Source organism: Lithobates pipiens, unplaced genomic scaffold (genome assembly GCF_037356315.1).
Source record: "Lithobates pipiens isolate NorthernLeopardFrog02 unplaced genomic scaffold, aLitPip1_a1.2 Scaffold_56, whole genome shotgun sequence".
Classification (NCBI taxonomy): Eukaryota; Metazoa; Chordata; class Amphibia; order Anura; family Ranidae; genus Lithobates; species Lithobates pipiens.
The window spans coordinates 3,944,517-3,962,838 of record NW_027507878.1 but is presented as its reverse complement, the minus strand read 5'-3'; the positions used below and the strand labels follow the sequence as shown (position 1 = coordinate 3,962,838).

At 44.1% G+C, this 18,322-nt stretch overlaps 1 protein-coding gene across 6 annotated transcripts in view; it reads right to left on the bottom strand.

Annotated features, from left to right (window-relative positions):
- Nucleotides 1–18,322, bottom strand: part of LOC143958045 (contactin-4-like) — a 321,112-nt gene that overhangs the window by 114,284 nt on the left and 188,506 nt on the right. The gene's annotated exons all lie outside the window — the stretch shown is intronic.

Here is an 18,322-nt window from a genome sequence, read left to right as displayed (position 1 = left end):
GAGCTGTGATGTGGGGGAGGCACTGATGTAAAGGGGGAGCTGTGATGTGGGGGAGGCACTGATATAAAGGGGGAGCTGTGATGTGGGAGGGGGGGATGTTGTGAAGGGGGAGCTGTGATGTGGGGGGGGATGTTGTGAAGGGGGAGCTGTGATGTGGGAGGGGGGGATGTTGTGAAGGGGGAGCTGTGATGTGGGGGGGGGGATGTTGTGAAGGGGGAGCTGTGATGTGGGGGGGGGGATGTTGTGAAGGGGGAGCTGTGATGTGGGGGGGGGATGTTGTGAAGGGGGAGCTGTGATGTGGGGGGGGGATGTTGTGAAGGGGGAGCTGTGATGTGGGGGGGGGGGATGTTGTGAAGGACTCATACCACAAACATGAAACTCAGACCTCTGTTGTAGGAAAACTTTACTGACCAGACCTCCCTAAATTTTAATTCCATCCCCCAAGTTTAGAGGATCACCCCCAAAATAAAAACCTGCAAACCCGGTTAACCCCGACAAGAGAGGCGTGACATGAGTGTCTAGACATGAAAGCCATGAGATGACCCCAAAACATCCACCACACGTCACCGAATGGCACTGCCCATCCAATCACTGAGCACAGCGACCCCTCTGGTCAGCTTATTGTATCTCCATAGACCCGCAATGTAACATTTGTAGCAGAGGAAAGGAACAATGGAAGAATTCATCAGCCTTCCAGCCAATCAGCAAAGAGAACCCGTTTATAATTTGTTTCTCACATTTAGATCAGAATCTGAATTGTTCTTCATTTACATTTATAAACACATTTAAAGGCACGGCGCCGGGTCTATAGAGTGCGATCCGACTCTAATCTATAGAGGACCCCAGAAAGATACATGAACACCCCCCCCCCCCCCCCACACAGGATGCAACACACAAGAAGCCTGGAATTCCTGAGTTTGCACCGAATACATCCGAATCAGCGAATGGGAGAGCCTTTCTCCATGTATGAACAAATCTCAGTAATTCCGCCATTTTTTTGTTTGGTGTTCACGTTTGTCACTGTGCGGTAGGTAGTAGGGTGTCGGTCCTCGGACCTACCCGGAATGTCTTGGGATGGGGGTGGACATAGGTCTTTGGGCTTGGTTCGCTCTCTCTCATGGGGTCTCCCTTTGGGGGAGTCCCACCGAGGAACTTGGGTGGGTCTGTGTCGGCAGAACATCCAGAGAAAGGGGACCCGGTAAAGTACCTCAGTCCCGGTCTGGAGACGAACGCCCCGGGGGATCAGGGAAAGGTCCTTCCTAGGGGGGACCAGTGTAACCCCCATTACACGTTTTGTGTCACTCTTTATGTGTGTGCACTTTTTTTTGGCACCGGATGGAGTTTTTGGGTGTGTTTCACACGCCACGGGCTTTTCAAAAAAAAAATTAGAAAAATTCCCGCCATCCGGGGGAAGAGCGTCTCTCTGTCTTCCTCCGGAGTCACCTCCATGACCAGGATGGAGCTACATCCAGGGAAGATTTCTAGAAGGTCTAGTGTGGTTGCTTCCATAGATCGCAGTATGGCCGTACTTTACAGAGGCCCCCTGATAGGAATGTGCAACTTCAAATATATTAAAGCTGAACTCTGAGAATGTGACAAAAACAACCCCCCTCCCCGCCCCCCACACTCCACATGTGAACATCTCTAATCTACACAGGCGGATCTCTCCCTGAATCTGATCCCTATTTGGCACTTACCAATTAGCAGTCAGCTTAAGAAAATACAAGGTAAGTTCTATTACTTCTTCAGGAAAAAAGAAAACTGGGAGAAACATTCTGCCTGGTGGCTTAAAGGGGCTGCAGAACAGGCCAGGGGCCCCTTTAGGCCACCTGGCAGAATGTTTCTCCTTGTAAGCGGTTGCTCCATCCCTGCATTAAATGGGCAGCAAGGAAGAAAGAGGAGAGCAGAAGAGGACATTGATTGGCTGCTGTCATAGTTTAGGGGAGCCTCTCCCAGAAAACAGACTTTAATTGGCCGTGGCTGAAGGATATAGAGAGCTGAGCACAGAGCCCGGGGCCACCGATATATACTGCAGGGGACACAAACAGCTACAGGACTCCTGGCTGTAGAGAGAGCTGTTGAGGGTGCCAGAGAAGCCATGCAGGAGATTGTGGGCAGTGTGGGAAATGTCCCCTTGGGGGTGCCAGACCCCCCGAGAAGATATAGGGATGCAGAGAAAGGGAAATGCACAAGGCTGTGGTGTGCTAGAGACCCCAGAGCTTCGGAGAGCCTTGCTGCTGGAACCAAGTTACAAGAAACTTCAGTGGCAGCAAAATACAGGGCGGGGCCACAAGAAGAGGGTCCCCACCAATGAGATGCAGGCCTGAAAGGGAATCCCAGAGCTGCGGGTTGCCCTTCACCTGACCTCCCACAGGGGCTACGATCTATCTTCAATCCACAAACTTTCCCGAACGTAGGAGCAGGCACCCAGGAACGGAACCCTCCAAGGAGGACATCTTCTAAAGGTCTATGGCCCACCACAATGCCCACCTTGTGAGGGACTGAGATTCCTGCTAAGGGGGGACGCTCACATTGGAGAGCGAGTGCACCGAGAATTAAAGGGCCCCAATGTCGGAAAAATTGAGTAATTCATTTTCTACTGGCCAGTAATGCACCGGGTTCTACTAGCCCGCCCCAATCTATGCACCAACACTCAAGAATGAAACTACAAATAGTTGATAGAATTAAACATACAATATATTTGTTATTACGTCTCAATAAAAGGCTAATCAATACAAAGGGTGCAGTACAGGTGGGGAGGCAGAAAGACACAATACAGGGAAAAGGGGAGGGGGGGAGGGGAAGCGCACAATACTGGTTCCAGGACCTTTTCCAGCTTAGCTTGTCCCAGGGCCATTTTTAAGGCAGGGCAAAAGGGGCAGCTGCCCTGGGCCCTGTCATTGTTGTGGGGCCCAAAGCAGCTGCCTCATATTTGCCAACTATCCTGGTTTAAATTTCCTGGCCCCTTGAGGTTTTAGTCCTGTGCTGTGTCCCAATATCTCAGTGTGAAGTGCTGCTACTAATGCTGCCCAGCTCTGCCCTATTGTTGTGTACAGATGACTCACCTGCAGACCCTGTGTTTACATGTCAATTACTGGCATTCATATGTAAATAGCGGCATCATTCATATGTAAATAGCGGCAGCATTGATATGTATATCATGCCCCCCGAGGTCATATCCACAGTAATCTCTAGCAACCAATCAACAAGCAGAAATTGTGTGCTGTAACCTCTAGCCACTAATCAGTGAGTCATAATGATGTGCTGTAACTTCTAGCAACCAGTCAGTGAGCGGTAATGATACACTGTAACCTCTGGCAACCAATAGCTGCCTGATCTGATTCAGTAAATGATTTTCAGTCTAGCTGCTATTTATTGTATGTCTCAGAGCAGGTGGAGAGCAAAACTGCATGGGGGGGGCCCCAAGAAAAGTTTTGCCCAGGGTCCAATCAGTATTAAAGACGGCCCTGTCTTGTCCTCCACCCACACTCAGTAGGACACCAGTGGGGGCTTTTTATTCCGCTTCACCTGGAAGCCTTTAGGCGCAGCCTTTTTATGGGGGGGCATCAGAGCAGCCCGAGGGGGGCAATTGCCTCCCCAGTCCAGTCCGCCCCTGGCTAGGACCCTTGCAATGTGGAGAAGGGAAGGTTTTTTATTTTTTTTTATTTTTTTACAATGAAATGGGAATTTCATGGTTATTCATACAATTCGGTTGTTTTATGTGTAGACAAATTAGGCGTAACGCGATTGTATTTAGAAATGGGTTTAACGAAAGGTCAATGGTCAGCGATGGAGCGCGTGGAAACCACAACACTCTCCCTATGAGGTGGGAAAGTTTCCCGCACTCGGCTCTCTTCCAGCAAGGCGCCTTTTTCTTATAGATCACTCGACGCCGCGAGTCATTGTTTACGTTTCCAAGCGCCATTCTGATAGACGTGTCAAAGTGTCGCCTCTGATGGAGCGGCGCTGCGTCTGATCACAACGGAATGAAATGATGTATATATGTATATATAAAGAAAGAAAAAGACGGCGAAGAAGAATAAAGGGGAGGGGGGGGGGGGATAAAAAGAAACAACAAGCGGGAGAACTTACAAGAAAAATGATAAAAAACAGATACAGAAAAGGACAAAGAATAGAAACGGGAGCGACAGGGAAGAGGAAAAGACACGGGCACTGCTGAAAAAAATGTTGTTTTTGTTTAGTTTTTTTTCGTTATAATTGCAATTCGTAAATTTAAAAATTGGTAAATTTGTAAATTCAAAAATACGAAAAGAAGAAAGAAAATCCAAAAGTTCTAAATAATAACAAATTATTAAATTCTAGGTATTGGAATTTCCTTCCAAATTTGGCTGTTAGTAAATGTAACGAATGCGAATTTATCTGAAGTTGCGAATTATCCAAAATAACGAATCTAAACAAATCGAACGGATCGAATTAATAATAAATAATAATAATAAAAAGTTTTTATTATTATTATTGCTTCTTCTTATTATTAATTAGTTACGTTCCATTTGTTTAGATGCTACATTCGTTATTTTGGATAATTGGTAACTTCAGATAAATTCGTATTTCGTTACGTTCACTAACAGACAAATTTGAAAGGAGATTACAATGCCTAGAATTTAATAGTTCGTTATTATTTCTGATTTTCAAATTTTCTGGTTGTCGGATTATCGAATTTTGAATTTACAAATTTTCGAATTTACAAATGTAGATTGACCTGGTGTATCTAAAGGAAGGCCCGTAGACGTGGTGTATCTAGATAAAGGAAGGGAATATGATTTCATTATATAAATATCGGACTGGTGACCCCACAATATATAAATACAGGACTGGTGACCCCACAATATATAAATACCGGACTGGTGACCCCACAATATATAAATACAGGACTGGTGACCCCACAATATATAAATGCCGGACTGGTGACCCCACAATATATAAATACCGGATTGGTGACACCACAATATATAAATACCGGACTGGTGACCCCACAATATATAAATACCGGACTGGTGACCCCACAATATATAAATACCAGACTGGTGACCCCACAATATATAAATACCGGACTGGTGACCCCAAAATATATAAATACCGGACTGGTGACCCCCCAATATATAAATACCGGACTGGTGACCCCCCAATATATAAATACCGGACTGGTGACCCCACAATATATAAATAGTATTACTGGACTGGTGACCCCACAATATATAAATACCGGACTGGTTACCCCACAATATATAAATACAGGACTGGTGACCCCACAATATATAAATACCGGACTGGTGACCCCACAATATATAAATACCGGACTGGTGACCCCACAATAGGGAGAAAACTTTTTCATGGAAGGGAGTTTAACAAGACTCGTGGCCACTCATTAATATTAGAAGAAAAGAGGTTTAACCTTAAACTAGGTAGAGGGTTCTTTACTGTAAGAGTGGCAAGGATGTGGAATTCCCTTCCACAGGCGGTGGTCTCAGCGGGGAGCATCGATAGTTTCAAGAAACTATTAGATAAGCACCTGAATGACCGCAACATACATGATATACAATGTAATACTGATATATAATCACACACATAGGTTGGGCTTGATGGACTTGTGTCTTTTTTTCAACCTCACCTCCTATGTAAGACTATGTATATGCCGCTTCACAAGATAAGAAAAAAAACATGCATTATAGATGAGAGGGAGATGGGGGGAGGGGAAGGGGTTAATATCTGTCCGGAGATGATCTTTAGGAGGTGATAATCTGTGTTGTAATCCATGTAAATGGACTTTTACATACAGAATCCCTTCTGAATCAATAAAATAACACGCGTGCGGTATATGGAGCTCCGAGATGTAATGCAGAGAATTGAGATCTTAATTCCGGGGTCGGCAGCCTTCTCCACACCAGAGGAGGGGTCTGGCCGGGGTCGGAGTCATCATGGGGGGGTTCACGTTTGGCTGTAGTTATCAGGGAGGTGGGTGGTGGAGGGTTGTTCTCATCCTTGGCACCGGGTGACATGACTTGTATATCCTTCTATGGAGCCATTGATGGGTTGCAGGATAGGCTCTAATAGTTGCTTCCATTGCTGTATCATTTGGCCCTAGAGTCACCCGTATACACTATATATCCAAAAGTATTGGGCCAGCCCTCCAAATCACCGGTTTCAGGTGTTCCGATCCGCTCCATGGACACCGGTGTATAGAATGGAGCCCCTCGGCATGCAGGCGGCTTCTACAAAGATTGGTGAAGGAACGGGCCGCTCTCAGGAGCTCAGTGAATACAAGCGTGGTACCGGGATAGGTGGTACCGGGATGGGTGGTACCGGGATGGGTGGTACCGGGATGGGTGGTACCGGGATAGGTGGTACCGGGATGGGTGGTACGGGGATGGGTGGTACCGGGATAGGTGGTACCGGGATGGGTGGTACGGGGATGGGTGGTACCGGGATAGGTGGTACCGGGATGGGTGGTACGGGGATGGGTGGTACCGGGATAGGTGGTACTGGGATGGGTGGTACGGGGATGGGTGGTACCGGGATAGGTGGTACCGGGATGGGTGGTACCGGGATAGGTGGTACCGGGATGGGTGGTACCGGGATGGGTGGTACGGGGGATGGGTGGTACCGGGATAGGTGGTACCGGGATGGGTGGTACGGGGATGGGTGGTACGGGGATGGGTGGTACCGGGATAGGTGGTACCGGGATGGGTGGTACCGGGATGGGTGGTACCGGGATGGGTGGCCACCTGTGCATAAATCCAAATTTCCTTGCTAGTAAATATTCTGCGGTCACCTGTTAGCGGTATTATAACAAAATGGAAGCCACTGGGAACAACAACTGAGCTACAAAGTGGTCGGCCACGTAAAATGACGGAGCGGGGTCAGCGCAGGCTGAAGCTCACAGTGCATAGAAGTCGCCAACTGTCTGCAGAGTCAATAGAGACCGACCTCCAAACTTCATGTGGCCCTCAGATCAGCACAACCGCAGAGTGTAGGGAGCTCCATGGAATGGGTTACCATGACCGAGCAGCTCCATCCAACATTCCATCACCAAGAACAATGCAAAGCGTCGGGTGTAGTGGTGGAAAGCACGCCGCCACTAGACTAGAGCAGGGGGGTCTCAAACTGGCGGCCCTCCAGATGTTGCAAAACCCTAAGTGCCATCATGCCTCTGCCTATAGGGGTCAGGCTTGTAACTGTCAGCCTTACAATGCCTCATGGGACTTGAGGTTTTGCAACAGTTGGAGGGCCGCCAGTTTGAGACCCCCTGCTCTACAGCAGTGGAGACATGTTCTCTGGAGTGACCAATCAATCCGATGGGCGTGTCTGGGTTTGGGCGGTTGCCAGGAGAAACGGTACTCACCTGACTGCATTGTGCCAAGTTTAAAGTTTGGTGAGGGGGGGGGGGGTTGTTTTTCATTGGTTGGGATTGGCCCCTTAGTTCCAGTGAAGGGAACTCTCAAGGCGTCAACTTTGTGCGAACAGTTTGGAGATGACCCCTTCCTGTTCCAACATGACTGCCCACCAGTGCACAAAGCAAGGTCCATAAAGACATGGATGAGCGAGTTTGGGATGGAGGAACTTGACTGGCCTGCACAGAGTCCTGACCTCAACCCGACAGAACACCTTTGGAATGAATTTGAGTGGAGACTGCGAGCCAGGCCTTCTCATCCAACATCAGTGCCTGACCTCACAAATGCTCTTCTGGAAGAACGGTCAAACATTCCCATAGACACCCTCCTAAACCTTGTGGACGGCCTTCCCAGAAGAGGTGAAGCTGTTATAGCTGCAAAGGGCCAAGTCAATATTGAACCCTCCGGACTAAGACTGGGGGGGGTGTGTCATTAAAGATCATGTGTGTGTAAAGGCAGGCGTCCCAATACTTTTGGAAATATAATGTACATTGACACAGTTCTGTAAGTACATAATATTACAAAGAGGCATTCATTCATCTTTATCATAGGCTCTATGATGATTGGTTGATTTTACTTAGTATTAGTATTCTTTATATGTATAGAGCGCTATTGTTTCTTTTTGCACTCAATTAAACTCAACAATTTTTTTTTGTCTTAACAATCGTCGCCTCGGTTCTACGTGAAACATTTTCCGGTTTGGTATATATATATATATATATCGGGGATGCTCTATGATAGACGTGTGCACTGCCGAAAAATTTGTTTGTTATCGTTTCATTTTTTTTGTTTGTTTTCCGGGTCATACGTTATGATCGCAATTCGCAACTTCGAAAATGAGAAAATCGGAAAATTAGAAAGAATAACGACCCGGAATAAAGAATAACGAACTAAAAATAATTAACTATTAAATGACAGGTATTGGAACTTGCTTTCAAATTTGGCTGTTAGTGAAGGTAACGAAAGTGATGAATTATCCGAAATAACGAATGCCGCATCTAAACGAATGGAATGGAATGAATTAATAATAAATAATAATAATAGTAATAAAAAGTTTTTATTATTGTTATTATTATTGTTACTTACTAATATTAATTCGTTACGTTCCATTCGTTTAGATGCGGCATTCTTTATTTCGGATAATTCATCACTTTGGATGAATTCGTATTCGTTACTTTCACTCACAGCCAAATTTAAATGCCTCTTATTTAAACAGTAGCCCCGGGTGTCAGATGCTGTAAGCCTGGAGAAAGCTCATGCCAAATCACAGCCGCAGTTTAAGCCGCGGTTTACCGCAAAAAGAAAAGTGGGAAGAACCATAGGACATTACTGTAAACCAACTGGCGTTGTATTATGATGTCGGTGCAAAAGCCCTGTTCCTACGAGTTTCGTCCACGTAGACATCCTCAGGAGGATGATAGGTTCTCTATATATCCAAAAACGTATGCGTTATGATGTCGGTGCAAAAGCCCTGTTCCTACGAGTTTCGTCCACGTAGACATCCTCAGGAGGATGATAGGTTCTCTATATATCCAAAAACGTATGCGTTATGATGTCGGTGCACAAGCCCTGTTCCTACGAGTTTCGACCACGTAGACATCCTCAGGAGGATGATAGGTTCTCTATATATCCTGAGATAGTCCCAGAGATAGAAAGCAATGGGAAGATCCCAAATTTTGAGTTGTCTGCAGAATGGGAGGTTAAGAAAAATCTTGGTCACGCCTTTTGTGGTGATTTCCCCTCAAATTGGAAAAATTTCAAGATTTCCTCTCTCTCGGCCAGGGTTCTGACCATCCCCCATTCTAAAAAAAACAAAACAAAAAACAAAAACAAAAAAAAGAGGCTTTGGATATATAGAGAACCTAGTGGAAATCACCGCAAAAGGCGTGACCAAGATTTTTCTTAACCTCCTATTCTGCAGACAACTCAAAATTTGGGATCTTCCCATTGCTTTCTATCTCTGGGACTATCTCAGGATATATAGAGAACCTATCATCCTCCTGAGGATGTCTACGTGGACGAAACTCGTAGGAACAGGGCTTTTGCACCGACATCATAACGCATACGTTTTTGGATATATAGAGAACCTAGGTCACGCCTTTTGCGGTGATTTCCACTAAGTTCTCTATATATCCAAAAACGTATGTGTTATGATGTCGGTGCAAAAGCCCTGTTCCTACGAGTTTCGTCCACGTAGACATCCTCAGGAGGATGATAGGTTCTCTATATATCCTGAGATAGTCCCAGAGATAGAAAGCAATGGGAAGATCCCAAATTTTGAGTCGTCTGCAGAATGGGAGGTTAAGAAAAATCTTGGTCACGCCTTTTGCGGTGATTTCCCCTCAAATTGGAAAAATTTCAAGATTTCCTCTCTCTCGGCCAGGGTTCTGACCATCCCCCATTCTAAAAAAACAAAACAAAAAACAAAAACAAAAAAAAGAGGCTTTGGATATATAGAGAACCTAGTGGAAATCACCGCAAAAGGCGTGACCAAGATTTTTCTTAACCTCCCATTCTGCAGACAACTCAAAATTTGGGATCTTCCCATTGCTTTCTATCTCTGGGACTATCTCAGGATATATAGAGAACCTATCATCCTCCTGAGGATGTCTACGTGGACGAAACTCGTAGGAACAGGGCTTTTGCACCGACATCATAACGCATACGTTTTTGGATATATAGAGAACCTAGGTCACGCCTTTTGCGGTGATTTCCACTAGGTTCTCTATATATCCAAAAACGTATGCGTTATGATGTCGGTGCAAAAGCCCTGTTCCTACGAGTTTCGTCCACGTAGACATCCTCAGGAGGATGATAGGTTCTCTATATATCCTGAGATAGTCCCAGAGATAGAAAGCAATGGGAAGATCCCAAATTTTGAGTTGTCTGCAGAATGGGAGGTTAAGAAAAATCTTGGTCACGCCTTTTGCGGTGATTTCCCCTCAAATTGGAAAAATTTCAAGATTTCCTCTCTCTCGGCCAGGGTTCTGACCATCCCCCATTCTAAAAAAACAAAACAAAAACAAAACAAAAAAAAGAGGCTTTGATATTATCAGTTGTAAAAAATAATATAAAAAAAAAAAAAAAAAAAAGGGTAATTGACGCCACGGAATGGAAACACTGAATGCGTTTTGTGCGCTCAGTCTTATGAAAAATAAAATGGACCCGAAGGAATTATAAAAAAAAAAGAGATAAAAAAGGATACAAAAGAAAAAGGAATCTGCAGAAATGGAGGAAGGGGAGTGAGGACGCTGCTTTGGCTTCAGGGCACCGCCATCCATTTTTAAAATAAAGTCGACACCTGCTTTGTGTTGCAAGTCGTAATACGGCGTAAACACGGGAAAACCAACGACTTGTGAACCTTAAGTGTCACACTACGCCCTCCGGTGCACTATTCCGGTAGTTACTGCCGGTGAAAGGTAACCGACACATTTTAATAAAGCTTCACATTCAGCGACAAAATCTTCTGCCAGCGGCGGATATATGGCGCTTAGCGTTGGTTAATACGTCTGTTTTGGCTTTTGCTTTCGGGGGTTAAAGGTGCTCCAGATTACCATTCTGCCAATAGTGCCGGCCGAGAGCGACGGTCAGATAATGACTGACATATGTAATTCCTGCATTGATGATGTGACAGAGATACGGGACGCACACACAATCGATCTCAGCAATACAAAGGGCAACAAAAAAAAACAAAATACGAGGGATTGGATTTTATTGCAGCGTGATTAGTTCAGTTTGTAAAGCCGAGGCTGATTGTGAGGGCGCATATGACACATTTTATACCCTTTTTGAGCCTCCATTCACACCTGAACATTATGTTGTACGATTCCTGAAGTGCGGCAGCAGCACTCAAGCCGAAAAAAATTCATTCCATTATTCTCAATGGCTGAGCTGTGCATGTCGCCTCTTACCACAAGACTGGAAGAGCACAATTCTCTACAATGTCTTTGTATGATGGAGGATTACCGGGACCCTTCACTGGAATTCGATAAATGTGACCATTTGGGTCAAGTGTTCAGGTACTTTAAGTCATAAAATAGGTTAAAAAAAATTACTTAATTTATTACTTAATTACTTATACTATTCATCTTCTTTTCCCGGCCTTGTTTTAGCAATTTAAAATGATTTTTTCAACCATATTTAATTTGCAAAAATTCCCAATGGTTTAAGGCCAAGTCCCGTCAACATATTTGGCAAGGTTGAGTACATCAACATCTTTGGTGAGGCCAAGTACCATCAACGTATTTGGTGAGGCCAAGTACCATCAACATATTTGGTGAGGCCAAGTACCATCAACATATTTGGTGAGGCCAAGTACATCAACATATTTGGTAAGGCCAAGTACCATCAACATATTTGGTGAGGCCAAGTACCATCAACATATTTGGTAAGGCCAAGTACCATCAACAAATTTAGTGAGGCCAAATAACATTAACATATTTGGTGAGGCCAAGTACCATCAACATGTTTGGTGAGGCCAAGTACCATCAACATATTTGGTGAGGCCAAGTACCATCAACATGTTTAGTGAGGCCAAGTACCACCAACATATTTGGTGAGGGCAAGTATGTCAACACATTTGGTGAGATCAAGTACGTAAACATATTTGGTGAGGCCAAGTACCACCAACATATTTGGTGAGGCAAAGTGCCATCACCATATTTATTGAGGCCAAGTACCATCAACATATTTAGTGAGGCCAAGTGCCATCACCATATTTGCTGAGGCCAAGTACCATCCACATATTTGGTGAGGCCAAGTACCATCAACATATTTAGTGAGGCCAAGTACCATCAACATATTTAGTGAGGCCAAGTACTATCAACATATTTGGTGAGGGCAAGTACATCAACATATTTAGTGAGGCCAAGTGCCATCACCACACTTAGTGAGGCCAAGTGCCATCAACGTATTTGGTGAGGCCAAGTACCATCAACATATTTAGTGAGGCCAAGTACCATCAACATATTTAGTGAGGCCAAGTACTATCAACATATTTGGTGAGGGCAAGTACATCAACATATTTAGTGAGGCCAAGTGCCATCACCATACTTAGTGAGGCGAAGTACCATCAACGTATTTGGTGAGGCCAAGTACCATCAACATATTTGGTGAGGCCAAGTACATCAACATATTTGGTGAGGCCAAGTACCATCAACATATTTTGTGAGCCCAAGTACCATCAACAAATTTAGTGAGGCCAAATAACATTAACATATTTGGTGAGGCCAAGTACCATCAACATGTTTGGTGAGGCCAAGTACCATCAACATATTTGGTGAGGCCAAGTACATCAACATATTTGGTGAGGCCAAGTATGTCAACACATTTGGTGAGATCAAGTACGTAAACATATTTGGTGAGGCCAAGTACCATCAACATATTTAGTGAGGCCAAGTGCCATCACCATATTTGGTGAGGCCAAGTACCATCAACATATTTTGTGAGGGCAAGTACATCAACATATTTAGTGAGGCCAAGTGCCATCACCATATTTAGTGAGGCCAAGTACCATCAACATATTTAGTGAGGCCAAGTACCATCACCATATTTAGTGAGGCCAAGTACTATCAACATATTTGATGAGGCCAAGTACCATCAACATATTTAGTGAGGCCAAGTACTATCAACATATTTGGTGAGGGCAAGTACATCAATATATTTAGTGAGGCCAAGTACCATCAACATATTTGGTGAGGCCAAGTACATCAATATATTTAGTGAGGCCAAGTACCATCAACATATTTGGTGAGGGCAAGTACATCAATATATTTAGTGAGGCCAAGTACCATCAACATATTTGATGAGGCCAAGTATGTCAACATATTTAGTGAGGCCAAGTACCATCAACATATTTGGTGAGGCCAAGTACATCAATATATTTAGCGAGGCCAAGTACATCAATATATTTAGCGAGGCCAAGTGCCATCACCATATTTAGTGAGGCCAAGTACCATCACCATATTTAGTGAGGCCAAGTACTATCAACATATTTGGTGAGTCCAAGTACATCAACATATTTGGTGAGGCCAAGTACGTCAACATCTTTGGTGAGGCCAAGTACCATCACCATATTTAGTGAGGCCAAGTACTATCAACATATTTGATGAGGCCAAGTACTATCAACATATTTAGTGAGGCCAAGTACTATCAACATATTTGGTGAGTCCAAGTACATCACCATATTTAGTGAGGCCAAGTACCATCAACATATTTAGTGAGGCCAAGTACCATCACCATATTTAGTGAGGCCAAGTACTATCAACATATTTGATGAGGCCAAGTACCATCAACATATTTAGTGAGGCCAAGTACTATCAACATATTTGGTGAGGGCAAGTACATCAATATATTTAGTGAGGCCAAGTACCATCAACATATTTGGTGAGGCCAAGTACATCAATATATTTAGTGAGGCCAAGTACCATCAACATATTTGGTGAGGGCAAGTACATCAATATATTTAGTGAGGCCAAGTACCATCAACATATTTGATGAGGCCAAGTATGTCAACATATTTAGTGAGGCCAAGTACCATCAACATATTTGGTGAGGCCAAGTACATCAATATATTTAGCGAGGCCAAGTACATCAATATATTTAGCGAGGCCAAGTGCCATCACCATATTTAGTGAGGCCAAGTACCATCACCATATTTAGTGAGGCCAAGTACTATCAACATATTTAGTGAGGCCAAGTACTATCAACATATTTGGTGAGGCCAAGTACGTCAACATCTTTGGTGAGGCCAAGTACGTCAACATCTTTGGTGAGGCCCAGTATGTCAACACATTTGGTGAGGCCCAGTACGTAAACATATTTGGTGAGATGAATTACGTCAACATATTTGGTGAGGCCAAAATTCCATCCCCATATTTGATATGCCAAGTACATCACCATAGTTGTTGAGGCCAAATACAGTCAACACATTTAGTGAGGCTAAGTAAGTCAACCAAAAAATAAAAAAGGGATAAACATGACTTAACCAGTAAAAGCAAAGCTGGCTCACCCCAATTTCAAGGGATGGGGTTTCCTGGAGCCAAAGAAGTACTAAATGCTAAAGGGGTGGTGAACCAGGTACAAAGAACCAGTGTCAAGCTGGAGGGGCTCAGAATGGAAAACACACCGCAGCATGGGCATGAATCTATATTTTATTGCTATAAAAAAAATCTAATTTATCAAAAGGAGGAATTGGTAAGGTTGTATGTCCTTTCTGGCACTATACAATCCAAGAGGAATGATGTGGAGCGGCAAGTGTACAAGCTACATGAATGAGCTGGAGACACTGGGTCACATAACGTGATGACGTCAGGCTATTGATCCATCCATGACTCTCTATATGTCACAGCATCAGGTTATCCCAGTGTTTTCTATTTCATTGTGAACTAACATCATATGGACTTTACCAGATCTACAGCTTGCCATAATTGCCCCTGTGGCCCCTGCCTTATTCATGTGCCATCAGTGGCTTATCTTCCTTTTTATAAATTTGATTTTTTTTTTATCAATAAAATGTAGATTCATGCACATGCTGTTGTGTGTTTTCCATTTGGAGCCTCTCCAGATTGACTCTGACTCTGGTTCTTTGTACCTGGGTCACCACCCCTTTAGCATTTAGGCTAAGTACGTCAAACATATTTGGTGAGGCCAAGTACCATCAACATATTTGGTGAGGCCAAGTACCATCAACATATTTGGTGGGGCCAAGTACGTCAACCCATTTGGAAAGGCCAAGTACGTCAACATATTTGGTGAGGCCAAGTACAGCCAACACATTTGGCGAGTCCAAGTACATCAATATATTTGGTGAGGCCACGTATGTCAACATATTTGGTGAGTCAAAGTAGAGTCCCCATATTTGGTGAGGCCAAGCACAGTCCCCATATTTGGTGAGGCCAAGCACAGTCCACATATTTGGTGAGGCCAAGCAGAGTCCACATATTTGGTGAGGCCAAGCAGAGTCCACATATTTGGTGAGGCCAAGCACAGTCCACATATTTGGTGAGGCCAAGCACAGTCCACATATTTGGTGAGGCCAAGCACAGTCCACATATTTGGTGAGGCCAAGCACAGTCCACATATTTGGTGAGGCCAAGTACCATCAACATATTTGGTGGGGCCAAGTACGTCAACCCATTTGGAAAGGCCAAGTACGTCAACACATTTTGTGAGTCCAAGTACATCAATATATTTGGTGGGGCCACGTATGTCAACATATTTGGTGAGTCAAAGTAGAATCAACATATTTAGTGAGCCAAAGTAGAGTCCCCATATTTGGTGAGGCCAAGCACAGTCCACATATTTGGTGAAGCCAAGCACAGTCAACACACTTGGTGAGGTCAAGTTAATCAAAATTTTTGATGAGGCCAAGTACCGCCACTATATTTGGCAAGGTTAAGTATGTCGACACATTTGGTGAGGCCAAGTACCATCAACATATTTGGCAAGGTCAAATACGTCAACACATTTGGTGAGCCCAAGTATCAACATGTTTGGTAATAGAGTGGATTGGCGAGTTTGGTTGTTTTTGGACATAGGAAATGCTGGAAAGCCTTCCAGTGTATGAGCAACATAGTTCCCCTCTAGATTTGCAGGCCGTTGCTGCCCAGTCTCCAGAAATATCTCTTACTCTGGTTAGACAGGTAACCCCACACAATGCTTTAAAACTGTGCTGAATCTGGCATCCCTTCCTCCAGGCCGGCAATGGTGGGCTCCATTTTGGGAAGGAAGCCCTGGCTATGTGTTGGGTAACCAAAACTCTGGCAGGTTGTCTTTACCAAAAATGGATAACAAAAGCAGGAAGAAGTTACCAGTTATAGAGGGGATGGGTGATTCCCCCCCCCCCCCCCCCTGTATGGCAGGACCTCATCATGGTGTTCCTACAAGCGTGCAGCCCGCCAAGTCACAATGTGTAATCTGTCAACGTTCACCCCTGACAGCCTGCCGACAGATGACACAGAAACAAGTGTAACGTCAACTGTAACATTTAATGGAGCATCAAATTCACACTAAAAAGCACATCTGAGATCTTTTAAACTTTAATAATGTAATAATTTTCAAGCCATGTTCTTATTATTACATTGTTAGTGGTCCAACATGTGCCTGATTTGTACGGCACCTCATGAAGCCTAAAAACTCCGACAGACATGAAATGGTTTGGGAGATGTTCTCATGTCTATGGAGCAGATGACACAATTTAAGGTTAAAGGCTATTTCCCCATTTCCAGAAAATAGCCTGGGCAGTTAAGGGCCCCAAAACTGTGAAGTTTTGTAAAATGTTCATTGATATTATTGTGATACCTGTAGGGCATTGGGGCCCCCTGGAAGACTGGCCAAAAAAAAAAACCTCCCTCTTCACCTCCCTCTTATTCTAAGACACGGTCCGGAGGGGGCGTGGCACAGCCTGTGACTGGCAGAAATCCGCCCACACCATGTTATTGACAACAAATAATAAAGATTTAATTTCAAATATATATATTTGTATGACAATTTAAAACAGTTTATTGATATTATTTGTTTATTTTTATTCTGCATTTCAAAGGCTGTGATTTATTTTTATTTTTTTGAACATGTGACCAGCAGCAGAAAACTAGAAGCTCCTCCTGCTTATGTTTCCTTGCAGACAGGCTGAGAGAGAGCCGGGTCATGTGACAGCTGGATATCCATTAGGAAAAAAGGTACTTCGATTATTTTTTTTTATTAAAATAATTACAGAGCCGTCATCCATATGAAGAAATAGAAGGGAGAATGTACATTGCACAGTGTGTGTGTATCACTTTAAATGATAGATTTTGGGGAGGAAAAGGTCTTTGATTTCAGGGAGGGTTAAGTGTTGGATTTCGGGAAGGGTTAAATGTTGGATTTTGAGGAGGAATAAGTGTTAGCCCTTGTACACACGGTTGGAGATTCCGACGGAATGTGTCCTATCGGACCGTTTTGTCGGATATTCCGACTGTGTGTGGTCTCTATCGGACTGTTTCCATCGGAATATCCGACGGACCAAGTTTTCCAACTTGTTGGTAAAATTTTCAGACAAAATGTTCCGATCGGACATACTCCGATCATGTGTAGAGAATTCCGATCGGACAAAGTGCCACGCATGCTCAGATCAAATTCCTACACCAAAGCTATTGGCTACTAGCCTGAACGTAGTCCCATCGTACGAAATAACGTCATCACGTCGGATTTTCCGACAACTTTGTCCGACCGTGTGTATGCAACAGTTTCGGACAAAATCCGACGGATTTGGTTGTCGGAATGTCCGACCGTGTGTACAAGGGCTTAGATTTTGGGAAGGATTAAATGTTTGGTTTTTGGGGAGGGTTAAATGTTGAAATTTGGGGAGAGTTAAGTGTTGGGTTGCAGGGAGGGTTAAATGTTGGATTTTAACGAGGGTTAAATGTTGGATTTCGGGGAAGGTTCAATATTGGATTTCAGGAGGGTTATTTGTTGGATTTCAGGGAGGGATAAGTGTTAGATTTTGGGAAGTGTTAAATGTTGGGTTTCAGGGAGAGTTAAGTGTTGTATTTTGGGGAGGGTTAAGTGTTGTATTTCGAGGAGGGTCAAATGTTGGATTTCGGGAAGGGTTAAATGTTGGGTTTCGAGGAGAGTTAAGTGTTGGATTTTGGGGAGGGTTAATTGTTGGATTTGGTTAAGTGTTGGGTATCAGGGAGGGTTAAATGTTGTATTTTGGGGAGGGTTAAATGTTGGATTTTGGGAAGGGTTAAGAGTTGGGTTTCCGGGAGGGTGAATTGTTGGATTTTGGGAAAGATTAAGTGTTGGGGTTCTAGGAGGGTTAAATGTTGGATTTTGGGGAGGCTTAAGTGTTGGGTATCAGGGAGGGTTAAGAGTTGGGTTTCCTGGAGGGTGAAATGTTGGATTTCGGAAGGGTTAAATTCTGGGTTTTGGGGGGT